This window comes from Ambystoma mexicanum, chromosome 3q, assembly GCF_040938575.1.
Source record: "Ambystoma mexicanum isolate Mex_15411 chromosome 3q, UKY_AmexF1_1, whole genome shotgun sequence".
NCBI lineage: Eukaryota > Metazoa > Chordata > Amphibia > Caudata > Ambystomatidae > Ambystoma > Ambystoma mexicanum.
Window position 1 is genome coordinate 1,253,417,387 of NC_090926.1, and position 9,510 is coordinate 1,253,426,896.

At 46.6% G+C, this 9,510-nt stretch overlaps 1 protein-coding gene across 4 annotated transcripts in view; it reads right to left on the bottom strand.

The window, feature by feature from the left end:
- Positions 1-4,586, bottom strand: part of SMARCA4 (SWI/SNF related BAF chromatin remodeling complex subunit ATPase 4) — a 648,210-nt gene extending 643,624 nt beyond the window's left edge. For all 4 annotated transcript variants that reach the window (XM_069604251.1, XM_069604249.1, XM_069604250.1 and 1 more), the window contains exon 1: positions 4,382-4,586. The gene's annotated coding sequence lies outside the window, so the exon portion shown is untranslated. The remainder of the gene's footprint in view (positions 1-4,381) is intronic.
- Positions 4,587-9,510: the final 4,924 nt, after the last annotated feature.

Sequence of the window (9,510 nt, forward strand, 5' to 3'; positions counted from 1 at the left end):
AAGTCCATCTCCCCAAGATGCAATTAGAAAATGGCCGGCTGGACAGGAGATTCATCCCTTCTTTATCTTCTGCAGGCCATTCAGAAAAGTAGTCAAATAGAATGTCACACGCCTCAGTCGCTATTTTCGTTTTTGGCAAAAAGGCTTAGCCAGTCAAGTTAATGCTTAAAATGTATTATTTCTAAAGCTCCAAAGCCTGCAGAGATCATACAATGTATGTGGAGGGTGCGTTCAAACATGATGGTGTCTTCCAAAGCTACAAAATAGATTTTGTAAAAGAGCACTGGGTCTCCCCACATCCCTTCCAACATCTTCCATATACAATTGGGATACAAATGTCCTAAACGGGGGTCCATTAGCAGTACAGCTAAATGCATTAAACAAAAGGTGTTCCTGAGGTTTAACAAAGAGATGGTAAATAAAGGTATTTTCAGTTCGTTCCTAAGGGCACAGTAGCATAGAAGTTAATCTTCCACTATTCTCACTTAACAAGACAGGAATACAATGTACTCCCCCTTTTTCTCTGAATTTCTATTATTCCTTCCTCTTGGGAGGTTAGATCAGGGGCAACGTGCTCGCCTTAGAATCAAGACGACACGGAGCACCACAGGTTCGATCCCGGGTCTGCGCTCAGAAACCTCTGGGTATTAAGGGCGTTATAAACAACTTATCTCATAGGAAATACAGCCCTAATAAACCATAGTAGACAAGAGCTCTCATTGAAGTGCCAGGCTTGTGCATCAACTAGAAAGCTATTAACAGACCACCACTCCCCTCTCTTCCCCTTATGGTCTCCAACCGCCTTCAGACTTCCCAACTGATCTGCTCTAGAATTACCATCCCAGATCTGAGTAACGATCATATAGCACTTATTGAGCCCATCACTCAACCAAAACACCATAAGAGCATTACATGAATACCATTAACTGTAGCATTATTTATTGCCTCACGTAGATGATAGAGTTTGAACTAAACCCAAATACTGATAACCTTCTTGATATCAGACACATGGTCCGCATGCATGTATGTATACACGATAACAATCCCTCTCTTCCCCCTCGCTGCATCCTCAACCTATTGTGCATCCTTCTCTTTTTCATTCCCTGTTCTTCCTACCACACACTAGAGCAGTGGTATTCAAACTGTGGGTCGCGACCCCCTAGGGGTCCGCGGGTGCATCCCAGGGGGGCCCTGAGAGCTCAGCATGAAAAAAGATTTTTTTTTTTTTTTTTTTTTTTTAGATTGGAAGAAATGGGCAGGGGTGGCCCACATGGGCGGGCTGAAGCATGAAACTGTCTCAGGCAACAATGAAAAAGTGGCCCACAGTTGTAAATGGATATTCATTCCTTTAGTCACAGACTGGGCCTCATTACTACTATGGCGGACCAGTAACAACGGTGCTGGTAAGCTACCGGCACCGTTGCTACCGTTCCGCCATAGTAAGAGTTGTGCTCGTGGGTGCTTGACAGCCCCCGCCAGGTCTGACCTCAGCTCGTCGGATGCACCGGCACCGTTATTAACGGTGCCGGTGCATCCGAGCTCCCCATTCCCATTTGAGCCATATGGGGCTCAAATGGGAATGGGGATCTACCGGCACCTTCGAAAGGGCAATTATCATGTCCGCCTAACTCGGCATGACCTAGTAATTGCCCATTCGCGGGTGCCAGACCCGGATGCAACTCCAGTGGCAGCCGTGCCGGTTTTACCGGCACAGCTACCGCCATAGTAGTTATGAAGCCCACTGTTTCAATAGTACCCAAAGGGGTGCTTTGTGTTAAAATGTAAGTAAATTGTGATATATTCAGCAACAATGGTCAACATTACTAACTGCATAGTTAAGTAACTCATCAAAATGGTCCACATTGGCCAAAATGGTGGCCCATTTTGATTGGCCCAAACTAGCATTTTACATTTTTGGTACAGGCATTGCCCTATAGGCCTGTCCGAGCCTGGCGGCTCATCCATAATGGCAAGGGGCGCCCACCCAGTGGCCCCTCACCCATTATGGAGGAGCTAAGGAGCCAGCCCAGTGAAACAGTGAGCACTCCCTCAGCTGCTTTATCCAGCTAATGGAGTGCTCCTGGGCTGGCTGAACTGTCAAAGGGAAACACTGTTTCCCTTTGACAGTTCAGTTTAGTTCCCCAGCCGCACATGCTCACTGAGCCATGCAAGTGCTGGGGCGTTTTGCTTCGCCAGCATTGCATAGCTCATTGGAAATGCTGGCTGGGGCACTGCATGTCTGTATGTCCGAGGGGGAGCTCCTGCGCCTCCTCGCACATAAGGACAGAGCAGCTGGAGCAGGCCGTTTCAGCACCCACACACAGGCCAATGCAGAAGGTACGTTTATGTTCATTGTTTTTATTTAAACATGTGTATGGATGCGTTATGAGTGAGTGTATGGTGATGGATGCTCATGTGAATGATAAGAGTGATTGCTGTATGAATGTGCAGCGCCTTGCATATACACATAATCATGTTCATTGTGTTAGGACCAGTGGGGCCCAGGGGACAGGGATGGTATCTTTTTACCGGACATCTATCATTCAAAACCCTCTGCCTTGTCCACAAGGCTTTCTGGGGCCTGGGTCCAAAATACCTTAAGCTATTCCTCCGCAAATACCTCCCCTCTCGAGCTCTTCACTCCTCTACCTCCAACTCCCTCAGGGTCAGTCGTTTATCAAAGAAACGAGCTGGGGGTAGATCTCCGTCTTCGGCTGGGGCCTCCCTCTGGAACAGCGCCCTGCCACTCTAAAACTTGAGGAGAACCATCTTTCTTCCTGCACTTATCAGACCTACCCTGTCTGCTGCCTTAAACGTAGCACTTGCAAATTGCTGGCTGCACTACCACTGTTTGTTGCCTTTATTATTTATTTATTGTTATTTATCTGTTTCTCCTCTGCTTCGCACTTTCCACTTCTCCCCCCTTCCATGCACTTTTCCCCTCACACTTGCGCGTTCTCAATGTCACTGGGCCTAGTAAGATCGCTGTTTTATTCTCCTCTGTTCCCCTCCCTTGCCTTGTCACGCTCTGAAACACTTGTGTACGAGCGCGATAGAAATAAAATATCAATGCCTACCCCCTGGACTCCCAGCAACAATTGCAAACTGTTTGGCTATTTACCCATTTTTTGTTAAAAGTATGCTCTACAATGCAACATTTTAACCTATTATTTAAAAAAAAATTCACAGGGGGAAACCCCCCCGAACCTCCCCTTAATGCCCCTCCACTTAAAAAAGATTCACCAGCCGCCACTGGCCCTCAGACTGTGTTGGGAACGGGATGGGGGAACCGAGGGACTATGGTGGGAGCACAATGGGCGGGAACCATGGGATAGTGAGGAGAGCCCTGGGTGTGTGATGGGGTGGGGAGAGACCAGCGACTTTGATGGGAGCAGGTGACGGCGCGCAATATATACTGTCCATTTGGCATTTCTGGGGGGTCCCGACCTGCCCAAATTTTGCTCAGGGGGGCCCTGGCCAAAAAAGTTTGAAGACCACTGCACTAGAGTCAGGATAACCTAGGTGCCACTTTTTTGCAGACAAGCAGACATAACAATCAAAGCCACTCATAACCTCTTTACACGCAGATAATAACAGAAGGGGAAATAAAAGCAATGGGCAATACGATTGTAGGCACACTAATGTTATCATTTTATAACAAAATGTATAGAAGCTTTGTTTGCAACAATAAGGACTACTTGAAGAGAGATCTAAATAGGGGAATGTACATTTGCATGAGCCATTAAATTATGGCCAGAAATGTCTCCATTATCCAGGAACATAACCCTGTAAAGGTTATGTAATGAGTCCTCGCTGTGCGTGCACAATGGCCACTTGGCAAGGCATATTAACATTTCAAACACAGATCAACCATTTTTATTCGAAATGCGCTGAAGCAGATACATGTTTTCAAAAGCCTAAATGTAGAACTGAAATTCAAGCAGAAGGTAAACTAAGAGTCCTATGCTACAGAAGCCTGCCTTTCCACCCTCTATACACGATTCCACCAGGACAATGCAATGGCTCACGATCCCGTGTCACAGAGCACTGAACGCAGCCTGGGCCTCCAACATCTAGCAATAGGCATTGATGAACAATGGTGCACTCTGGGACCTGTAGTTCGGTCGCCTGAAGCAATTAGACAAAAAGTACCGAATCCCAATACGTTTGAAAAATAAATCCCATGAGACCAAGCCCCCTCCCCAGAACGCCTAATGCACAACAGAAGGAGACAGAGAAAGGCTGAACGGGTCACTCTTGCAGTAAGCGCCCGAGTAGAGAGCGCACAGGATCCTGCCCGCCCTCCAGCCCCCGGGTCCACTGCATCAGATGCACAGCATCAGCCCCCGGACGCGCGCTAATTACGCGGAAAGTAACGCACCTGCACCGGGTTAGTGCTCGCCCCCGCAGAGCCTTGCGCAGCCGGTAGCCGATTGGCGGATCTAATGAGCAGCGGAGGAGGCGCGGCCCGTCATTGTCCCGAAACCGTAGTGTCTTTTTTTCTTTTTGTTTTTTTTTTTGTTCCAAGGTAGTGCCTAGGTCCCAGGCTAGAAATGGACGCTGGCGTGGGCACGCCTCTTCCTCGTCACGTGACCGGCACGTTACGTTCGGGGCACGTACGTCGCCGGCGCCCGCGTCACGTGATCATGGCACGCGGGAGGCAGAGAGGAGGACGGCAGCGGGCGGGAGCGAGTCAGTGTTGTGGTGGTGGTGGCGGCTGCCAGCTGAAGGACGGATTGATGGCGACTGCGCCGCAGGCAGTTCCCAGCCGAATTGCCCCTAAATCCGTGATCACGTTCTGCCCGGAATTCTCGTCTTTTGTGTGGCGAGGCTATTTGGGATGTGTAGAGGGGGTTATCTAGGGATTACGTGCCAGCATGCAGACGCACCTGTTAAAGAGGTTTCCACAGGGAAATTGGGCGAGGTACATTTCACCAGAGCAATGCATTGGGGCCAGGGCCGGCCCTAGGACTTGTGGGGACCCCCTCCGTTTTTCACATGTAGTGACGTTGTAGGAAGGGACACGCAATGCGTACACGTTGTAAAAGTTCAAATATTTTGATTTAAAACAATGCCCATTTTGATGTTAAAGGGTATTTGTACAGCGCACTATCACTACCGGAATGGTCCTGTGACGCTCTGGCGGTTCTGAAAAAAAGGGAGGCTGGGGTGAGTTAGTGGGAATGAGCTGGAAAAGTGCAAGAGAGCAGTGATGTGCTGTTGGCGGCCTCAGCCTGGTGGGTCCGTTGGTTGGGCTTGGGGTGTTTTTCGGTTGGTAGTCATCGTGTGCTGTTGTACCAGTTTATATGTGGTTGTTTTGTTGTTGCAGTGTAGTGAAGTTTGTGTGGATTGTTGTGTTTTAGGTTTGTGGTTGTTTGGTTAGAGTTTGAGAGGTGTATGCAGAGGGGTGGAATTGTTAGTGAATTGGTTAATTGGGCAAATGCGAACAATCACAATTTTAGCTAAGTGTGGCATATGCTGACATTTGCGATCCTATCTAGAGGCGACGCAGGCTAGTGTTCACTATCCATCTGGTTGTGATGCCGGCTAATGTTAATGATTACGTCTAGGTGTAGCATGTGATGATAATCACAATTCCATCTAAGCGTGGGACATACCAACAATCACAATTCTATCTGAGTGCGGCACATGCTGGACTTCACAAACCCATCTAGATGTGACGCCGGTTAATGTTCACGATAACGTCTAGGTGTAGCACATGCTAATAATCACATTTCTATCCAGATGCGAAGCAGGGTGATGTTCATTATTGTATCTGAGTGTGGCGCATGCTAACATTCATAATTGCTTTTAAGTGTCAGACTTGCTAAATTCGCAATTCTATCTTGATGTACCTCGGGCTTATGTTCACAATGTTAGTATGCAGTGCAAGGCAACATGTCCAATCCTGTCATGAATAGATTCAGACTGCAGGTCACAAATCTTTCTAAGTATGCATGGTGTAAGTCTATAGCAGTCTATGTTATAGGAAGGTATGGCAGAGCGGCGGGGGCTTTCTGGAGTGGAGCAATTGCTCTACACCCCGCCCCTGCCACACTTAACGTTTTTGTTGGTGTCTGTTAACTGCTGGCTTCCCCGGCTGACACCTGCAGACACTTTCTGGAGCTGCCTCTTGTAGGGCCACCCTTTACCTTGTCTACAGATGATCTAAAACTGCCCCGGCTAGACGCTCAGGAGCTACTACCAAAATGCTAGCTAGCCCGAGTCCCAACATTAGCGTAGCCCCAAATCTTTTACAGACCTAGCAACAACCCCGACTCTCTGTATTTTGTTTGTTTAAATTCATCTTGGCTCACATGTTCCCATTGTGTTTTTAACACGGATAACCATTTTTTGGGAGCCCACAAAACATTTCTTCTGAAAGGGGCCAAAATCAACTTGGCTTTCAGATCTTGAAATGTATACATTGAGGGGCGCCCTGAATTAAAACCGATTAATTTGTCTGATCCATAAAAGAATCAAAATCCTATTTAGCGCCAAATAGGACACCCCAAACTCAATATATATATGTCTTTAGGGCAATCTGTCCAAATAAGAAACTATGCTTTCCTATATAAAAACAAGTCTCACCTGTTTGTTACTCCGATACCTCTGACCTTCAGCAGTATGTATACTGAGGTGAACAAGTGAAAGCACCTCGTGTTAATCAGTTTATTCGTATTGTAATGAGACATAATGGTAGAGCTATACGCCCAATTAAAGATGCTGTTTCTCTTTTATTCTGTGGCTTCATTCATTAGAACATAAGGCGCCAGTCTATGGGTGGTGTTTTTAGGCCACAGGTAGTAAGTGTTAAGTTTCCAGTAGATTCAGAATGTAAATGTTTTTGCGACTACTGTGAATTATTTTCAAGGATCTGATGATGGGCACAAAAGTCTGACTTGTGTCTCTTAAGACACAGGTTCAAGTACTACTCCTGCCCTGCAAAATTGTCCGCTATGAACATGGGTAGATGTACTACTTCCTCCCTAGGAGAAGCATCCTGCTCAAGGTTAGACTGCTTGCTGCTTCACAGCACCCAGATGGGCGTAATAAAAGTCATTTTGCTTTATGTTCTCAATTATACATTTTCTGCCTGAATATAGTCTCCCTTTCATAAATGTGTTATAATTGAATAGAAAATTACTGTTGCCTTTCAGACTCCATTTCTTTAAACAAATGTAAATTGGACATATGCATTACAGCTGGAGTGCATGTTTGCTTCTGCTTTTTCGACTCCCTTTGCAACTAATCCAGAACAGGACTGAGGGACTTGTCCTTTGGCAAGCCCAGGGATCGTATCTCTCCAGCTCTGAAATGTCTCCACTGACTGAAAGGATCAAGTTCAAGACTCTCTGCATTGTTCACCAGGCCTTTTGGGGGCAAGGGACCCATACTGCATCCTACTCTCTTCCTAAGCATCGTCCTTCTCGAGCCCTCCGCTCATCCAACTCTCTGAGAGTCAGACGTTTCTCCAGGCAGAGAGTGGGGGGTAGACCTATGTCATCATCTGGGCCTTACTCTGGAACAGCCTCCCTGCCTCAAACTTGAGCAGGACCACCTAATGTTCCAGAAGCAACTCCAAGTCCTTCGTCTTCACTTCTGCTTTCTCTCTCTCCCCTGCTGATGCTCGTGTCTGCTTAACTAACTGGTTAGCTGGCCACCCACTGAACCAGGCACCAGGCTCCTGGATGACCAGTAGGCCCTTGCACTGCCTCCAGGCCTTCCACCCACTTAGGGACAGTATCTGCAATCCCACAGTCTCCCATCACTGACCTCTGCACTTTTGAGCCACCCCCTGGCAGCACTTATCACGTTTTTCGCCACTGCACCCTCTTCTCCGACCCGGCGCCCCTCCGGGCACTTCTCTTCCCTCGCACTTGCGTGATGTGACTGACACAAGACCTAGTAAGATTGTTTGTTTGTTTTGTCCTCCCCATTTCTACCCTTCCTTGTCTTGTCACGCCTAGAAACACTTGTGTAAAGGCACGTTATAAATGATTTGTCATATTAGTAATCCGCAAGTAAAGCTTGTCAATGTGCGTCATTGGTTGTGGAAGGTCTTTCTAGTTCATCTGGATGTTGATCAATTGCTTGTTTTCGGTTATGTTGTGATGGTAACGGCGTACCACTGATTGCTCAAGAACAGTTAGTGTCTTGCCCTATCGTGGTAATTGACCCCTTTTCAAGAAGATTATTTCAGAAAGCTCACAAAAATTGCTAAACCTTTTGGAAGGGCTATTAATGCAGCTTCCTGGTGAATTGGTCAGAACTGTAGCTACTTGCTATACACGACCATAGTAATTTGCTTTAAGTGAATTTGCTATTTGAAAGCTCTGGAATACAAACCTCACAAACTGCGTTAAAAAAATGTTTTTCTACCCAAGTGCTTAGATCTTTGGACAATAGTCACCCATCAGAAAATCCTTATGCTAGGCTCTAGGCAGTCCAGCATTTCCATGCCAGTCTTCATACAGAGCACGTAGAAACCTATTTTAAGGAGTGCCTGTTTTATATAGTTGACAGTCGCAGTTATCAACGGGATCACTAGATTGGTGATGTCAAGAGGATGAGATCCCTGTGTGGTAGGCTGAGGATCGAACACCTGACCAATCAGGGTATCCACTATCGCTCAACTTTTTTTAATGGGTAAGGATTGAGTTAATGCCTGAAGCTTAAAAGTTTTGAGCTACAACTAAAATGATTGATCTCAAGTGAGAGTGGCTAGGTGGGATTTCTGATGGTGGTAGGTGTTTTAAGTTCTCTGACTTGTTGAATTTTAAATATGCTTTGATTGAAGTGTCTTTTTGGGTACGTTTTTCTAAAGTGCAAGTATGGTTGGACTCTTCAAGAGTTCTCTGGGTTTCAGGGCCCACCTAGGCCTGTACTACCCAAGATTGGTAGAATGGCAAAGCAGCCAGGCTTATCTTAGGAGGAGGACTGCGAGCTCGATTCAGTACACAGAAATTAGAACATAGACAGATCAAACACAAGGCAAGAAGTAACTACAGAAATAATGTATCAACTAACAAGATCAAATGCATATCAGGAGAAATAAAGCAGGTGAGTACAATATTAGGTACTTTTTTATCCACTGACAGTGACTTAAGTCAGGTAAGTAAAAGCACTTATTTGAATTAATTCAACAGGATTATAAGTAAATCAGGAAGGTAAAGAGTTGGCGGCAGTGGGCGTGGCCAGCATGTTAGCAGTAAGGACGTGAGTCCCGAGAGCTCCCCTGGCCGCCAGCATTATCCTGTAGAAACATCCTGTTTGGCGGGACGAAATCTATTGAAATTGCACCTACAGAAGGGTGAATAAATGTGGAATATTCGTGTGAAATTATAGCTGCAGAACCAAATCCCTGTCGGAGCTACTCAACGCTGACTGTCACGCCTGCCAGGTGCGAAAATACCCTAGTAAGATGGCTGCCACAGTCTGACTGTGTTGGGGCGGGGGCTGTTGGGGCCGGGACGCTGACTGAAGTAGAAGCTGCAGCCTTGCGTCAGG